This window comes from Canis lupus, chromosome 3 (genome assembly GCF_011100685.1).
Source record: "Canis lupus familiaris isolate Mischka breed German Shepherd chromosome 3, alternate assembly UU_Cfam_GSD_1.0, whole genome shotgun sequence".
Taxonomy (NCBI): domain Eukaryota; kingdom Metazoa; phylum Chordata; class Mammalia; order Carnivora; family Canidae; genus Canis; species Canis lupus.
Genome location: NC_049224.1, coordinates 44,342,203 through 44,361,458, shown reverse-complemented (window position 1 = coordinate 44,361,458; position 19,256 = coordinate 44,342,203). Strand labels below are relative to the sequence as shown.

Sequence of the window (19,256 nt, the reverse complement as noted above, 5' to 3'; positions counted from 1 at the left end):
GAATTTAGGTGCTGTCCTGGTGGTGCTCTGCAGTGACACTCTCCACCAGAGGCTGCCACTGGGCTCTAACAACCTCCCTCCAGCCAGCCCTCCCTCCCCAGTCAGAGTCTCCTTAATATGCAGATCTCACCATATCATTGCCTGTCCTGAAGCTCTCAATGGTTTCCCAGGGAGCTCAAAGCAAGATCCAGGCTCCCATATGTGGTTGTAGAATTTGGCCTCTTATTACTTTTTAAAGTGTCGTTGCATCTACCATTGTCTATATTATATCTATTGAAATATACTTTGAAAACAAATATATTTAATTGGATGCACAAATATTCTTCCTATCCCAAATTTCATGGCCCATTGCTTATCACACAGAAAGGCGGTAGAAATAAATACTGTAAATTATCTATAGGTTGTCTATTGTCCTTATAATAGATATGTAGATAATTTATACCATATCAGAGTACATGAAATACTGCATGCAATATTTCCACTGGATACACATTTTAGAATCCCATACAACTTAGTGAAAGCTTAAATAGGGCCCAGAAGTTCAGTGGTGACCCTAGGATTGCCAGTAGGGTATGAATGTGAAGATGAATTGTAAGATAAATTTACCTATTAATTTCTGTTAAAGTGTGGACAATGATCCTGATTGCAATCAGTAGCCAAGGGGACAGAATGCTCATCCCAGTCCTGGGACAAATGGGTCTTTGATCCTGAGTGGGTACAGAAAAGTTTTCAGGCCTTGCTCAGTTATTCACGTGTGAACCCACGAGAGGCTCTTCCAATGTTCTCTTAGGTTTCATCAAACTCTCTGCCCCAAATATTGTCGTTTTGTCCCTCTCTCCAGGAGAGGACATAGGTAGCCTCTTGCATTCTCAGTTATTTGTTTAGTTCTTGGTGAAAGAGGGTCGACACAAACAAAATAGAATATCTGACCCCTACCTTTGTAGAATTTGCAACATATTACAGAATGAAGTGATACACAAACGATTTACTTTAATTTCATGTTTTGGTGCCTTAAGTTTCGCTAATGAGCCTGTTTGTGCAAAATCCAATTACTCATTCTATTTCTCACCCTTCACTACATATGTGAATACATTCATTACTCACTTCCCCAGACCACTCCCAATACCACCAACCACATAAAGAGAGCTTTGTGAAAGGGGTGGGATTCCAAGCAAGGGGAGGAGCAGATTTGAAAGGGAGGGCATTATTCCAGGTCTCAGAACGAGTGTGGAGGAAGTGTAAAATCAGGAGTGGGAAAATCAAACATCAAGAAGTTTAGTTTGGAGAGAACAGAGGGAGCCTTGAGGGCGAGGGTCTTCAGGATGGAGAAGAGAGCGAGGAATGAAGACATTTTTCAAACTGGGATTGAATGACAGCCACAAAAGGAGGTGAAGACCAGAATTAATCTTCAAAAAAGAGCAAACTAACACAACTTAATAAAGGTATTAAAAATGGCTGAAATACTGCGTTTGTATTCATCAATTAAGGGTAAAAGTGGGTGAAGTCCAAATATCTACTACGAAGTGGCCCTAAAGTTAGAGTTTCGGTACCCGTCCAATTATATCTGTAGAGTCGTCAGCTGGGCATCTGTTCCCTCATCAAAGCAATGTGACATTTAAGACACAGAGTCAAACAGATGGCTGTGTTTTGCTGAACTGGACTTTAATGAAAAAGTCCAGATTCTTTTGTTGCAGACGAAAGGGATTATTGCCTTAGAGAGTATTCATCATGGGGGAAAAAGATAATGCTACATCAAAGAATTGAAGTGGGGAAGAGAATATTGAGATGATTTTACAGAGAGAGAATATATATATAATGTGAAATATTCCAAATTCATAAAAGAGAAAGCTAAACCTAAGATCCATTAAAAATCCTAGATACTCTAGTTAAAATGTTAAAAAATTCAGTTGACCTGATTCAATGCAAAAATCGAGAAATATGGAATGAGGTATTCCTTCCTATAAAACAACAACAGCAAAAAAAAAAAAAAATAAAACAGACACAAGAGGTAGGACTAATACCAAATTATCATAGGGGAAAGATTGTAAAAGTTGACATTTGCCAAAAAATCTCAACCTTTTGAGCTGAACGACCTCCAAATGACAATGGTACTCTTGTTTTGACAGGTTGTACATCTCTTCTTCATGAGGAATTTGTTAGATGCCTGCTAACCTAGGTTGTACTTTTGGGGGTTTGCTAAAGGGAAGTTATGTCATCAGCTCTGTCTTTTGGCATCTTGTCAGAGATCATCGCTTGTGGTTGGGTTCATACCCATTACAAAAACAATTTCTTAGGCTTTGTGACTTTTTTTTCTGCAATTTGCATGGTTTTGAAACTCTTGATTTTGAAGTTGCAATTTCCCAAATAATTATCTTTATAAGTAAAGATATTTCCCCCACCTTTAAGGGGGAAAGTGTAGAGGAGGGTGTATGGAGATGGTTCTTTTCCAATGCTCATTAATTAAATGAAAATAAATTGTAAACTCATTATAATGCAGAGCGCTTTAATTAAAAATGGGTACATGTGATAGAATAAAAACAACAAGAGAATGAACTTTACTTGGAATTTGATAACCTTTTATAAACATAGTTCTTAATCAGTAGCAGAATGGGCACAGGAATGTTTGAGTGTTGTTTGTAAATGTAGATGATTTTTCAGTAATTGTCTTTATAAGTAAAGTCATGTGGAGGGAGACTCACTCAGTAAGGCTTTGAATTCACTCACAGCATGAAAAGTTATGGGCTGCAGTGTGGCATTCCAGTGCAGCACTAGTGGAGATTCTCAAAATCAAGTGTTTTCCAAGAGGCTTTCATTAGTTCACTTAGGAGCAGCTCAATATCTCATGACACAGATGGTTTCAAATCAGGGGTTTTAAGTGCATCTTCTAATAACTACAGGCAAAAGAGAAATCAGTTTGCTTTCCTCTAGCTTATAAAAATAGTACCAATTATCAGATAAACGTAAAAGGAAATCATCAATGAACTTGACTTTGACAAATACAAAAGGTTCTTAAGCAGCATGTGTGAAAATGATTACATGTTACCTTGGATGTGTCTATTTTAATGGAACATTTTCCCCGCTTGATATTTGAGTCCATTTAGTTTATAACATAAAAAAAGGCAAGTCTCTGTACCCCTAACAGGATAAATAGAAAACCAGTCCAGTCCTTTCTCTAAAAATTCTTTCATTTTTATCGACTTTACTACCATTGAAGTTTACACATACCCTTCTGGATCATTCTCTGTGTGTGTATCTTTTCCAGCAAAATAAGTTTGTACTATACACACTGTTTTGTAATCTGCTTTTTCCAGTCAATGATCTACACCTTTCCATTTCAGTAAATGTCCATGGACTGATACTCAGTCTGTGGTTGGGTGACACAACTGACCCCCTAAATCCTTTGCAGGGCGAATTATGGAGCAACATACTGAAGTTGGCTGTTATGCCACTGAGTTTCTTCCAACCAGCATGTTCTCTTTCTCATGACTGTGACTCTTTAAAGAGAATGGGCCAGTTTATCTGCAGAATGTGCCCCCTCCCTGCTTTTGGATTTGTCTGTTTCCAATGTTACTTTTTTTGATCCATTATAACAAGATTCTTTTTTTGCTTGGATGGTCTATTTTAATTTTGGGGGGTGCTAGAAATTTGTTCTTTAGAGAATAAAGTATAAATTTAAATAGTAACTATGATAGCAAGTAAAATGGTAAGAAAGCCAAGTTACTTTGCACAGCACTGTTGCACTGTTCACTTGGCACCCCTTCTTGTAGAATCATGGACAGTTCCCATTTGGACACGTGGATGAAAAAGCAGACGTAATTCAACATTTCTTTTTTCCATTGCTTTCAATACCATATGGATGAAAATAAATTTTAGGTCATAGAATCCTTTAATTAAAAAATGAGGTTAAAGATTCAATTCCTGTAGTTTGTTTGTTTCTAAGTGGTGCTTCTAATAAGTGACAGGTATGAATATATGCTAATATGCTGTAATAATTTGAGATCATTTTCATTGTCCTCATTCTTTTAGGAAATTATAACGTGTTCTTTTATGTTATATCTCTAATAATCATTCCAAAATAATAATGCAAATGGGTTAGTAACCCAGGGGTCCATCATTTTTCTCAATCTCTCTGATTTTTACATGAGTATAAGCTTTTTTTTTTCTGGGGCAGAATTTTATAAGCCTTTTTTTGCAATATTAACTGTAAACTATGCAATTATAATTAGATAAGAGTTTTAAGTCTACTTAAAATTTATATATTCAAAAAATAACAAGAAGTTTACATCAGTGTTATTGTTTGTGATGTATTTATCAAACAAATATATTATTACTCTCTAGAATTAGGTACTTGGGTGTGTCATAATAAAGTGGCAACATTTAAAAACTGAAGACATTTACAGAGTGCTTACTGTGGGTGAGGTGCTAGAATAAGTACTTTGTAAGGATTATTTTAATATAACCTCACAAAAGCCCTTGAGATATGTTATTATTATATTCATCTTACATTGGATACACAAAATAGAAAAATTGAAGTGTGTTTTTATCAGGGGTGTGTGTGCAAATTTAAACATGTACGTTTGTTAAAGAAACAAAAGTAGAAATCTACTTAGTGACCTATACTTTTCAGAGGTTTCTTTTTTTTAATATTTAATTTATTTATTTATTCATGAGAGAGAGAGAGAGGCAGGGAAACAGGCAGAGGGAGAAGCAGGCTCCATGCAGGGAGCCTGATGTGGGACTCGATCCCAGGACCCCAGGATCATGCCCTGGGCTGAAGGCAGGCGTTAAACCGCTGAGCCACCCAGGGATCCCCTTTCCGGAGGTTTCTATATTAGAACAGTCCCCAGGAGAAGTGGTTTACAGTAGTTGTCTGCCAGATGCCTGTGTAGAAAATACCTACCTAAGGCCCTACCATTAATTCCCCAAATAGGAGGAGCCAGAAAATCAATATCATGTAAGTACTATGAATTTAGCCTCCAGTATTGCTAGCCTGCCACTGAAGATACTGGAGATGAGACAGGTTAGATTAGCAGGCTTTTTGAGAGCCTTCATAATAGATATCAGTCCAAAGGAACACCCTTACCAAACCCCAAAACAAACCAACAAACTTTGCTTGTACTCATTCTATTGGGTATTTCCATTTACTTTACAATTCTTTCAGTACTAATGCTCATGGGCTGATTCTTATAACAGGAGTATTTGTTTTGAAAATAAATCGAAAAAAGGGCATGCAAATAACATCCATGAAAGACTCTTAGTTTGATGGTCTATTTTCTTTTGGAATGGAAAATAATAATTTGTTTCTAGATAAATATCTTATGGCAAATTTAATCATCAGGTATCCAGAAATGAATAAGCTGAGTAGAAGAATGAGTCTTAATTGCACAGTTTTAGCCGTAATTGTGACCCTTCAAACATTTTAGGGTTTAATGAAATTACTAACTAAAATATATGAATGTTAAAAAAAAGCAGAGTTCAGAAAATAAACATTCTACTTAATTTCTAGGAAAGATTCTTGGGCTATACTAATTGCCATACTGTGTCACAATTCAGGTTGTACTGATTAGGTATACTCCTAGAACAGAGATACTATGTTTAGTCTGGTTGGAAAAAAGGGTGATGTTATTTCCAGAGCTAGGATTTGAGAATGTTTTTAAAAGGTATCCCAAATCAAGAACACCTATTCAAACTCAGTTACCTAAAATAATATTAAGTATGTTATTTAATGATGATTGCTGTTAATTGGGCACTCATTTTACACTAAGGACTTTAACTGAGTTGTTTTAATCTTCACAATAATTAATACTATTCCCTATTTGTAGGACGGGTAAACTGAGGCTCAAAGAGCCTAAAGTCAGGTCCTAACCCAGGTCTCAGATCAGGGATTGGATTTTTCCTGAATTTCAAAGCAGATCTGTTCTGAAGTCCAGGCCTTGACCTCTACATTATAATTCTCCCTACCCAATTTAATACCAAATATTTGATGAAACATATTGAATTGCTAAAAGTAGTCACAGAGCTTCTACCAAGGATCACCCAAGAGTATAGAAAAAAAAAAAAGAAGAAACAGGGTATAGAGACCATAAATCCCCTATAGCATCCCCTAGAAACTTCCAGAGAAGTAAGGAGAGGGAGACAACTATTAAGATCAGGTAACTATCTGTATCCATTTGAAAAATGAATTTCTGATTTGAGCTTCCTTCCATAGAAGATACAAAAATCACCAGTCTTCCAAATATGAAAGTGATAAATAGTTCTCAGGGGCAAAATGCATCCCTGTCACATCTAGAGCAAAATCAACAGAGTTTGATAAAGAAGAGAAAGAAGAGAAGAGAAGTGGATGTTCAGAGCATAACACTATTTTGGGAGTTTCTATTATGACTAAATTATTTGTTCTGTAATATTTGTTCATCAATAAGTTTCCTAGATTTTATTTTCTTACTCAGCCATTAAATGGAACATGCTTTGTCATACGTTGAAATAGACATTTCCTGTTCCAGCATGATGATATTCAAATATACATTTATTAAAATCCAGAGAAAAGGTTGTTAAGTATTATAATAAACATTTAAGACATCAAAAGTGATCATTAAACTTTATAGTATAGTGAAAAGTCATGGGAAGCTTAATATGTTTAGGATCTGAAATTATTGCTCAGATTATATGGAATTATCTATTATCTAGATCACTAGCTCGCTTTCTCTTGAAAAGTATTGGCAACTGCAAATGTCTCCAGAATGATATTTTCTGCACAAATAAAAATCAAGCTCCCTGCAGCTTCTATTTCTACATAGGTTTCTCACTTCCTCTGACATTGGAGAAAAACCTCTTTATGGAACCTGAGAAACTGAGTAATTATTTGCGCATGAGCCTAAAATGTGAACACTGGGATTATCAAGTATGTATCATTATGAGAAAATCACCTGCTTTAAACCAGTTTCTTAGTAGACACATAATTTACCTTAATAGAAATTTTGTGCCAATAAACAGCATGTATTCACCACAGAGAGGTGACCAGTAAATTCCAGCATCCAACATGGTCCTCAGCACACAGTAGGTGCTCACCACTGACTTTTTAAAATTTTTATTTACTTATTCATGACAGACACAGAGAGAGGCAGAGACATAGGCAGAGGGAGGAGAAGTAGACTCCATGCAGGAGCCCGATGCGAGACTTGATCCCAGGACTCCAGGATTAAGCTTTGAGCCAAAGGCAGACGCTCAACCACTGAGCCACCCAGGCATCCCAATTTTTTTGTTTTTAATGAAAGAATGAATGATAGGTATTTAAAAAATCTTGAGGTATCTATCATCTCATGTATAATAAGTCACGCATATTATGACAAATGTTTTCTTATTCAAGTATGTGTTAGTGTATTATTAGAGCAAGAGGGCCCACAAAAACAAAAACTTTTGATTATTGAACTTTCATTTTGTACTGGATGTTGTTTCAGATGCTGGAGGTGCAGACACGAATGACCACGGGGCCTGGCTCAATGAACTTCCAGTCATGCTATGTCCATTCCAACATAAATGGAGCTTGAGTTGGGCTTTGTGCTGGTAACCCGTTCAATGATAAGATAGCAGGATTTCTAATGTAGATTTGTGTAGCAAAAATGTGTAAGGAGCTATTAACCGGCAGAGAATTGCATTGAACTGGTTCACAAAGGGCCCGTCTAGCTTCCAAACTGGCCAGCATGTCAACTTGTACAGCCTCAAGTGTGGCTTTCATTTGGATTTCCTATGTAACCAATAAAGACAGTGTGCAAAGCAGGCATCAGGGAAGAGCGCAAATACGTGACAACACACAACCGCTCATGTCTCTCTAGTTTCTTATGATGCAGGCTAATGTATGGCTGTGATTTGGTCAGCAAACAAGAAGAGACTTCCAGGTTGGAGGAACCAAGGGAGCAGGGACTCTCAGCCCCTGCAGGGGCCCTGCCAAGTTCCCATGGAAAGCTCCTCCCACTATCAGCCACTAGAATTCTTGGCACAGACTGCTCTGTCCGGCTTCCTTTTTTTCCTCTGACACTGGAGCTAGCTATGCCTTCCTCCTAGATTTCTAATACCTCCACGATTTGTTACTGGACAAGAGCAAGTAAAAGTGCAAAGATGTATTTCTAATAAAAGAAAAACAAATAGAATAAATAAAAATAAATAAACCAAACACTTGTGCTGTAGGATGCTGTGGAGCAGCTCAGACTTCCTGCATCTGAATTTCTTATCTGTAAAATGGGGCTAAATATACTTCCTTTCTCATAAGACTAGTGTAAGAGCAGAGAACATAATACCTGTAAAAGGAGCCGGCAGGCACTGGTAATCAGATATCATCCTGCCCTATTATCATAATGGGTCCTTCATAATAACCTGGATTCTGCTCTGTGCTTCAACTGTTGACTGAGCTTCATGGCTGGAAAGACACCTGGGGACTCACCCAGTGTAACCATCCAGCTGCTAGGCTCATCTTTCCATTTTTATCCAACAGCAGTTGCTAACTGTAGCCTAAGTGTTTACCATTCATTTCCTCTTTTTTAGTATTGATTGGACTCTCCTCTTCTTTTGGCTTTTACTAAAATGATAAAAAATGAATAGCATCATACACTGTGCAAGGCAGCTTTTACATACGATATCTCATGTTGTCCCCACGATACCCTTATTCTCATTTCATAGACAAAAAAGTGAAGGTTGAGTAATACTAGGGATATTGCTCCCACGTGATTAAATTGACAACATTGGACTCTTCGATCTTCTGCCATGACATTGTTTCCTGCATCTCTGTCTTTTATGGTAGTCAAAGTTGTTGGTTGGTTTTACACCAAGACACAAATGAGCATGATACAGCTGACATAAAATGAATAAGATTTGAGTGTGGAAAAAGCTGAATGTGCACACGCAGTGGAGGTCTACCGAAATCCACACTGGAAACTAAAAGACAAACGGCCTTCAAGCTCATGGAGATTCTCAGCCTTTCGTTTTGAATCTGTAACCTATGACTCTAGAATCTAAGTTTACCAATTCTTATCTGCCACAAAAACATTTAATCCTTTTTAATAGAGAGAGTTCTCTTTGAAAAGCAGCCGGGAGTCCACACATAGGAAAACGTGTACCCTACAAAGCCCATGGAGAGGGATAAACCAGAGCCCAAATTATGAAATGAATTTGAAAGCCTCTTGCTTTCATTTACCTTGTTGTAATTGAGCATACTGGACTAGAGGACATTTATCAAAGGTCTCTGGGCTGGCTAAAATACTTGAAGGATTACTACATGATGACCAATTCTTGCCTTGGAAGACCAAGAACCATGAAAAAGAGGAGAGGGTCATTTATCTGTTTTCTTTTTAAAATTTTAAATCTGTCCTATATCTGAATCCTCACACAAATTATAAAAGCACTGAAATCAAACAACCATGGTTCATTCCTGGCCTTTGATTTTTATAAACATGCATGTTAAAAAGAGAGAGAGAGAGTGAGAGAGAGAAAACCAAACATGTGTGCTGCCTTTTAATAAAGATCATATTAAAAATTCAATAAATAGCAATATCTCTGATCTCTTAACAAAAGCTTCTGGTGTACAGGAAATTAAATGAAAAAAAAAACCTTGTTAATCCTTTTTGATTTCTGTACATTGTAGCTAGAAGCAGAATTCTTTAACTCACAGATTTCTCCTTTTTTTTTCCTTTTTAACATTTTTTTTAATCTTTTCTTGCACAAACGTTGTCTGGGCAACACTGCAAGTGCAGCATGATTCTTAGAAACATTTAAAAATAAAGGGGGGGGGTGGGGGAGAGAGCAAGCAGTTGTGTCATTGTCTCATCCCGGTGGCCTTGCAAGGAGGAATCTACCTCGAACCAGGTGATAACCTGATAGACTTTATCTTGTCTTCTCCCGGCCTCCCTGAAGCCTGCCAACACTTCGGCTGGCTGTTAGGCATTTTAAATATCCCCCCTGAGCCCTAACCTCACCCCCTTTCTCTTCTTGTCAGCTGGAATGTCTCAGAGCTGTCAGAAGCTTGTTGCTTATTGATGTTTCCGTGTGTTTTATGTCTTTTCTGAGATATGACAGGCCCTGACACAGTGCTGATTTCAATCAGGCTGCTTCTAGAGAAGCCTAAGATTTTTAGTTGCACAATCCACGTTTCGAGCATACTTCAGAGGCCTCTGTCTAATGAAAATGTTTCAGGAGGCCGAAATAAAGGCCCCGTGCTCAAACGAGCAGCAGCTGAGGAATTCACAAGGTTTGAAAAAACACGTGTGTACGTGCACGCACACACACGCACGCACACACACAAACACACACCCCATAGTCACCCCTCCCCCGCCCCTGCCTTTTGTTATAAGAAAAGCAAGAACAGAAAGTGACCTCTGGAGGCAAAGGTTGTGACACTGAATCAAATCCCTTTAGACCTGAACTGACAGGCTAGGCCTGGCTTTAGATTACGTTATCACATCTTAGAACGAGGCTTGTATGTACCTCAGGATTCTCTACATGTAAAGAGCTGGCGATTTTACCCCTGCTGCCCTATTAAGTCAAGTTCTGATGTCCTGTCGAGAATGAAAGCTTATCACACAGAGGGGTGGATAAAGGCGGGGTGGGGGTTGGGGGTGGGGGGAGGGAACAACCAGAAATGGAAATAAAATGTGTTGCTGGTAGAGCCCTCATTTCTGTTATTTATAAGGCTGGCCATGTGGAGATGAAAAATATTAGAAAAGGATTATTGGTGAATCATATATGATTTCCTGAAACTTATATAAACATCTCATTTTGTAACACATCGGTGGGATTTCAAGTGAGGCAAAGGACAGACTCTGGATACCAAAGAAGTTTTATAGAACCAGCCTCAGCAGGTGCATTCAGAGGCCACCATCAAATTCACTTCCAGAAACAGGAGCAAGAGTGTAGGATAGTTTTGTGTACACGTCTGGCAAGTTGTGCAAACTTGATTTAGTCAAATGATCGATCTCCTTGTGTCTGTTTCTCCAGTCGAAAATAGGCACACTCACATCTTATATTTGTGGGGAGAAGGGTGTCATTTCATTATTGGTCTTTGGGGCTTTAAAAGTCAAGCAATTGGCACAAGCTTCTAAGAAGGTGATAAGGCTCCAATGATAAGGAACAGAATAAAAAATTCCCAGTGACTAGTGTCTTGCTTTTTTACATGACAATGTACCCCCTTGCTGATCTGCAATTAATGGAATTAATGGTTGTGGTATGACTCAGGACTTTTAAGGAAAAAAAAAAAACCCCTTGAAGGAAAAAGATTATAATATTGGGCCACATTGTCTGGAATGAAACTATTTCTTGAAGGATAAATATCCAGAGGGAAACAGGCATTAATCAGACATTCTCAAAAAAGTTATTATTTTTTTTTTGGATTAATTCTTTTTTTTCTTTGCTCCAAACTGGAAGATAAGTCCTATTGGAAATGTTCTTTTCCCCGATTAATCGACATTACAAATGCAAAATGCTTGACTCCTACAAAAGCCTTCAATGAATATTATTTCCTTCTCTCATCCCCTCTTTGTAGAAATGTGATCATTTTGCACTTGTTATGTTTCCAAGTCAGGTTCTTTACTGCACTAAGAGTTTTAGTGGTTTTACCTTAAAAAAAAAAAAAAAAAGCCAAACAAAATCCCTTCCCAAAAAAACAACAGATCCTCTGCCTCCAAGCCACACTGAGTGAAAATGACCACTAAAAAAAGTGCTTTTCTACCTCCATTCCATTTTTAAAATGTTATGATATTTTTAACAATATTAATATAATAACAGTAGCATGTGTTTATTGGGTTAGTCTGTATTTTATGACTTAGTATCGAATTTATGGCTTGTTTCTACAGTACTGTCACTATTAATTTTTGTTCCCATTTTTTTCATCAGCTAGAACATTGTCATAGGACTATTGCTTGCTCGTGATAAGCAGCCTCTGCTGTTATTATTTTAGGTCTGCTTATCAACAGTCAACACATCTCCCCAAATTATTTTTTTTTTTAGAAAAACTATGTTATCAATTTAACCCGTTGGTCACCAAAGGGACTCTTCCTTCCAGCCACTCATAAGGATTCTGGCATGCTGCTAGGCGGTGAAGTCGGAGAATCAGGAGGGAAGTCAGAAAGAGCTGTCACTACAAAAATACCACAGGAGGTAGAGAAGGCCTTCACAGTATGACTTTAAGATAGAAATTGATATCGGTCCTGACTCCTGACCCCACCCAGGGAAACTGCAGCCCGGGAGTCAAAGCTGCTACTGCCCCTTGGAAGGGCTGGTTGAGAGAGAGAGAGAGAGACTGGCCGGGAACTCCCAGAGATCACGGGCCTGCCAGCCTCTCTGAAAATGACTGCCAATTTGGCCTAGTCTCAGCTGACTGCATGCCCAGGAGGGAGGGAATGGCAGTAATAAAGCAGTTTAGTGGAGAAAGATATTGCTTCAAGCTCCCAAGGCTTCCAGTCTATTTTATGACAACATTATTCACTCACACATCCATACAGATACACACACACACACACACACTCAAATGTACAGACATGTGAACACTCATATGATAATCAGGATCGATTGATCGATCTATCTATCTACCTATCTATCTAAAATCTTTTGGGCAGAGGATGATTTATGCCCGTAACAGAAATGCTATAGTTTAAAGTTAAGATTCAAATTATCCCAAGAGTGGTAGAACACTTTAGAGTTTTCTTCCCAGAATTAAATAATAGGAAAAGCCACACTTGGATGAAGCCTGGGATTCTGTTGTCAGCCCCATGGCTCACATCCTGGACAGTTCTCTGTATCTTACCCTTTCCCTTACTTGGGAGGGGCATTTGGCTCACAAAGATGGTGTAAAGGTTAGAATTCTGAGAATCCTTTGTGACTTCAGAGAGTGATGATACCCACACAATACAAGTTCATATTCATATGTACAATGTGTTACAGTATAGAATATATATATGCACAACTATCATGTCAGAGTAATAGCCTAAAATTAATTACACTCTACTAAAATTTGCCATTTGAAAATATCCATGCTTTTAAAAAAAGAAAATTCTATGATTCTAAAAATCCACAGAAGAGGAAACAGGTAATGGCTAGAGAGAATTTTAATTTTGTATGGTAGCTCCCATTTTTGGAGCAAATAGCAAAACTGAATTTCAGCACTATACTGGGAAAGGATGCCATGCTTTACAAAAAGCCTGAAGAATTGAATTACACTTGCTATAGTAAGAAATATTCCTCAAGTGCCTGGGATGGTTACGCATGTGTTTGGGCACTGTGCAGTTCTCACCCAGACGGGCAGAGGAGTCGTTGTCCCCACTTTATGGAGGAGAATATTAAGGCTAGCAAAGTTAAGTAGCTCACCCACAGCCATGCAGTCAGCCAACGAGAGCTGAAGTTTTAATTCAGACGTTCAGATGTTCTGCCTCTAGATTTGTTAAGCTTTGTAAACCCGTTGTATAAACAAACCTCTGTAAGTTGGGGCTCTTTATAGCAGAATTTTATTATGTGAGTGCCCAGAGAAACCTTACATATTTTGTGCACATTTCCAGTAGGAGTACAATTATTAAGAAATTAAAATAATAATACCAGCTAACACTACATAGACAAAAATAAATTTTGTGGTAAAGATGCCCCTGTAGCATCTGTTGGGCATGCAGTCTCTAAGAGACAGACAGGGAGACTGAAGCTATCTCTAATCCATTTTACGAGTGGGATCATTTCTCTTCACACTTTCTATAAACTGAGATTTAAATGTAAAGATTTGATCTCACAATTTTTAAGGGAGATAATCCAGTCTTTCCTCTCTTGTGAAAGTAACAGCATCTACAATTGACTAATTATAGGGAGAATTGGGCATTCCATGAAGATTAAGGGCAAGCAGCTAATTACACCCACAAGTGGCTAACAGCAGCTACAATTAGCTGTTTATAGGAGCAATTATTGGTGTAGCCAATTTTGTACCCCAAAATAATTACAGGTGCAAAATCTCACATGCCGTTAGGAATGTTCTCTTTCAAAATGCTGGCCTTATGGGTGCAGATTTCTCCATTCACTTGCCTACATAGAGAAATAACCAGAGAGGTCTAAAATGTGAAGATGCCAAAATGTGACCAATTCTAAAGCTATGTTTAATAAATCTATTTTTGTGCTGGAAAAAAACTGTAATTAATTTACCTCGTATGCTCTATTAGCAGTTGAAGCATTAGACAAATAGAACATTAGAGAAGGCTTATAGGCATGTTTCCTTTATACTTGCTATGTAGCAACATATATAACATATTCTAAAATAAGATCAAATTACAACATATATTAAAAGTGTTACTGTGCAAATTCTGGGTTTATTAAGTTGATCTCAAGTCTGTATTCATTCATGTACTCAATTAATAAATGTTTCTGGGATTCCTAACATATTCTTGTATTTTTGGATGTGCAGACTTGAAAGAAAATGCACCCATGGCCAATTCTTAACTTTCCCAACTTCTGGGGCACCTGGGTGGCTGGCTCAGTGTTGAGCATCTGCCTTTGGCTCAGGTCGGGATCCTGGGATGGAGTCCCCCACCAGCATCCCCGCAGGGAACCTACTTCTCCCTCTACCTATGTCTCTGCCTCTCTCTGTGTCTTTCATGAATAAGTAGATAAAATCTTTAAAAAAACAAAAAACAAAAACTTTCCTAAGTTTCTAAAATTTATTCCTGCTCTGGGCATCCTAGAAATAGAAATATGGTCACAGTTCATTTTTTAGCTCAGAACTGAAGCCATTTTTTTTTAAACTACTCTTGGTTTTTTTTTTTTAATTTATTTATTCATGATAGTCACACGGAGAGAGAGAGAGAGGCAGAGACACAGGCAGAGGGAGAAGCAGGCTCCATGCACCGGGAGCCTGACGTGGGATTCGATCCCGGGTCTCCAGGATCGTGCCCTGGGCCAAAGGCAGGCGCCAAACCGCTGCGCCACCCAGGGATCCCAGAACTGAAGCCATTGACACAATTATCTTAACATCTCTCCCCCAAATGAGATGTACACCTCCATCCCTAAATAAACAACAAACTACAGAACACTGAACAATCACCACTGGATTTCACAAGTTTTCTATTTGGCTCCCAAATTATGTAATAATACGATTTAAAAAGAACAATGGCTATAATTTTATGTTTTTATATATCAAGAGTTTCTCAATAAAACAAAAAACTAGAAGAAAAAGTAGTTCCGGTTGTGGTATTATTCCATTATGGATTATTTTATCTTATTTTTATTTATTTATTTTTAAAGATTTTATTTATTTATTCATGACACACACACACACACACACACACACACACACACACACACACACACAGAGACACAGGCAGAGGGAGAAGCAGGCTCCATGCAGGGAGCCTGACGTGGGACTCGATCCCGGGTCTCTAGGATCACGCCCTGGGCTGAAGGCGGCGCTAAACCGCTGCGCCACAGGGGCTGCCCCAATATGGATTATTTTAATCATTTCCTGAAGTTATAGTGCAGGCATAAAACGATCTGTTCTGAGTCAATCATGAGGCATTATTTTAAGTTCTAATGCTCTCTGATTTTGAAAAACCAAGCTTGGAAGGCAAGCAGGAGAGTTAATGAGATTGTGACTTATTCATGACTGTATTTCCAGAAATGAATGAAACACATGAAAATTCCAAATCTTCTTGGTTGAATCATCTACAGATACTATTGCTTGATTAGCAAACAGGGTTATTTACAAGTAGAGAAAGGAATTTAAGGTAGGAAAACAGAATGCTTAGTCTGAATAGAGCCACAGAGCCATGATCTTGATGGTCACCGCAGAACTTTTGAATCCTGACTGTGCCTCTAATTTCTCTCTCTGACCTCTGGCAAGGTATCTTCATCCAGGAGCAGCAAGATCAATTTCTGGCCAGACTTGAGTTTGAATCCCAACACCACGACTCACTAGCTTTCCATAACTGCCTGCAGAGTTCCTCAGCCTTATAGAGACTAGTTTCCTGATCCATAAACCCCCTAAAATAGAGACAAGAATCTTTTCTTCATGAGGAGGTTGTCCTTAGAAGTGAAATAATGTATTTCATTACTATCCTTTCTTTTTAAAGATTTTATTTACTTATTAGAAAGAGAGAGAGAGAGCGCGTGTGTGTGCCCGTGAGTGGCAGGACGAGGGGCAGAGGGAGAGGGAGAAGCAGATTCCTTCTTAGTAGGCTCCCTACTAAGTAGTAGCCCCAAGTTGAGCCCGATCCTAGGACCCCTGAAATCAAGGCCTGAGCGAAAGGCAGACACTTAAGGGACTGAGCCACCCAGGCGCCTTTCATTATTGTCCTTCTTCTGCCTCCATAAATTAAGAGAGATGAATTTCATTATCTGTAACCTTAAAAACTGAAACAATAAACACCCTAAAATACTCTTGACTCACTTTCTCTCTTTATAAAATGTGATTCATCACACTGAATTCTACTTGGATCACAAGAAAAGATTCTAGATCTATTCATTCATTTAACAAATATTTATTTAGTAGAAAACTATCTAAAACTTAGATATGTTTAGATATCTAAGATATTTTAGATAAAGATATCTAACACTTAGAACACTTATTGTGCTTCTTACATATTTTAACCTTGACAACCATTCTTATGAGATAGGTACTTTCATGAGGCCCATTTTATAGACGTGAAAACTGAGTCACAGAGAAATTAAGTAACTTGGCCCAAGTCGCCCAAGTCATATAGTCTGAAAATGACAGAGCCAGGGTCTGAGCCCTATAGTCTAATACCATCTTCTCTCCTACATCCAGACTGCTCAGAGGTGGATCTAGACATTCAAAACCCAAACATTAGAAGAGCTGTCTCAGAATCTTTCTCTGTGTTGGAGAAAAGCCATAGCAGCTCTGCACAATGGGGAGATGGCCTATTGTGAGAAGGGCCTTTCTAAGCATAACACTCATTGCACCACCTTATTGTTCCAACTCATTTGTGATCTCTCTTTGCAGTAGGCTATGAATTCCCTGAGGCTCCTTCTCCACCTGTTTGCTGCACACCCGTGCCTGGTGCATGGGTACTTAATAAACACTTGGTGAGTGATAGAAACCATTCCAAGATGAGAAGCATTCTATCCTGCTGGAGAGGCTGGAAAAGCATCTTGTTTGTGAGCATAGCACAAGGACCTAACTACACTGGCGATACAGATGATATCTATACATGAGTAAGAAGTTTGCAGAATACGGCAGGCTGCCTTGTTCACTCTGGAAGTAAACTATGTACCTAATTAATTTAAAATATTGTTCCCTTTTAGGAGGAGCTCTGTATCTGTATTGAAAAAAAAAGGCTTTAGAACTGAAGAAAACATTCACTGAATTCTTTTTCTCAAGAAAAACTATGAATGCAAAATGTAGTGTCTTTCTCACACGTATATTAAAACAGTCAGGATATGCATTAATAGAGAGATTGGTGAGAAGCCAGGGAATCTTTGACTCTCTTAACTGGAACTTCCACCATGAAATTCAGTGTGGTTAAGTTAGGTTTGGCAGGAGTTTTTCACTGCAGCTTTCATGGAGATAAACATATAATTCGCAACAACGCTAGTTTATATGTCTGGTTTCCCACATCAAATGAACCTTGGATGTATCAGAGATCAGCTTTGAACTCCTTTCCTTGTATGTAAAGTTAGGAACTTTCAGAATCAGGTTTGGGACTCTACCCAGAAAAGATTGGACTGTAAAATCAGGATTAAGCCATCAAAACAGAATCTAGTTACTAGAAATCCAGCAAACATTCTGTTGTTTTCTAAACAGAAGAACTGTCCCATGAAGCTAGAAGCACTTTTAAATTCGATCTTGAGTAGTGATCTCCTAAAAATGTATATATCTAGGGAGAGATAAGAATGGCAATGAACTTGTTTAAATTATGGAGATCTTTAGACAGCCATGTAATTATTACCTACCTGCAAATTGGTATGCTGATTTGCATAACAAAACCAGTGGAGAACCCTTAGAACTTGTGACTTGAAAACTAAATGTCATATTCATCAATAATATAAAATGAGTACAAATACATCTGGTTTTTTATTTTTTTTTTCTTTTTAGAGAGAGAAAGATAGAGATCATGCACGAGTAGGGGGAGGGACCAAGGGAGAGAGACAGAATCTTAAGTAGGCAGGCTCCACACCCAGCAGAGAGCCCAATGTGGGGCTCCATCTCATGACCCGGAGATCATGACTAGGGTGAAAATCAAGAGTCAGAGTCTTAAACTGCCAATCCACCCAAGTACCCGTACTTAATATTTTTAAAAATTAGGAAAGAAATAGGTACCAATTTGATCTGAATTACCAGTAGTGATTGGAGATGCCAAGAAGATTCTCTCTTCTTGCCAAATATCTTTTCCAAGAAATGTGGCTTGTACTTGATCTCCATGATGTGCAGGGACCTCTCTCTAAGGGTTTTCCAAGAAAAGCCAACTCCTGAGACCCTTTACACTCTTTTCTTTCAACTCTCGGATCTCAGGAGTCTAGAAGTGATGAACCCAGAGCCCTGGACCACTGTTTGAGGCTCTAACACACCCCAAGTAAAGACCAGTGCTACCTTTGTGGTAAGGCATGGTTTTGATACTCAAGAGTGAGGTTCTTCATTAATGACCATGGACCCCATTTCCAAGGAGTCCAACAAAATCATGTGCGTACAGTCAAGCTGTTCTTCTATTTTCAGAGACATCCATCATGCACAGAATATGAAGACTCCCTATTTTAAGAGGCTTCACCAAGAAGAGGCACCAACTGTACTTTCAAGAGTGAATTCTGGATAAATGTTAAAAATAATAATACCTAAAGTAAATAACAAACAAATAAAAATAATTAAAAATACAAAAAGAAATTCTAGAGTAAGCATTTCTAAGAAATGTCAGTAACTATGCACGAGGTTTTTAAAATATCATTTTAATAAAATTGTTTAAGAATTTGTTTTGGAAAAGTGAAACACGTTGCAATACCGACTTGCATATGGACCTCAGGGTTCGACTAGTTTTTGTGAGATGAACTGGAGCATTTTGGGGTAGCGTGTGTTTCTTCCGATGATGTGCTCCTCCTATGCATGTGTATGGTGCCACATTTCCATCTTAGCTCCTTGTTGATTGAGTGACTGAACCTCAGCTGATTCTCATTTTGGGCTCATATTTTTCTGTTGTTCTGTCTTGCTCCTGGTTCAATCCCCCACTGCCCACAGCTGTTTGGCCTAGGGAATGTCAACATAGTCACTCTCTGCCCAAACTAGAACAATCAGGAGAATTGCC

The 19,256-nt window shown here is 38.3% G+C and overlaps 1 long non-coding RNA gene across 1 annotated transcript; it reads left to right on the top strand.

The window, feature by feature from the left end:
- Positions 1 to 12,926: 12,926 nt before the first annotated feature.
- LOC111095367 lies at positions 12,927 to 18,810 on the top strand. Its single transcript, XR_005356353.1, has 3 exons — positions 12,927 to 13,066; positions 16,967 to 17,049; positions 18,677 to 18,810. It is a non-coding gene; the product is annotated as an uncharacterized LOC111095367 (long non-coding RNA).
- Positions 18,811 to 19,256: the final 446 nt, after the last annotated feature.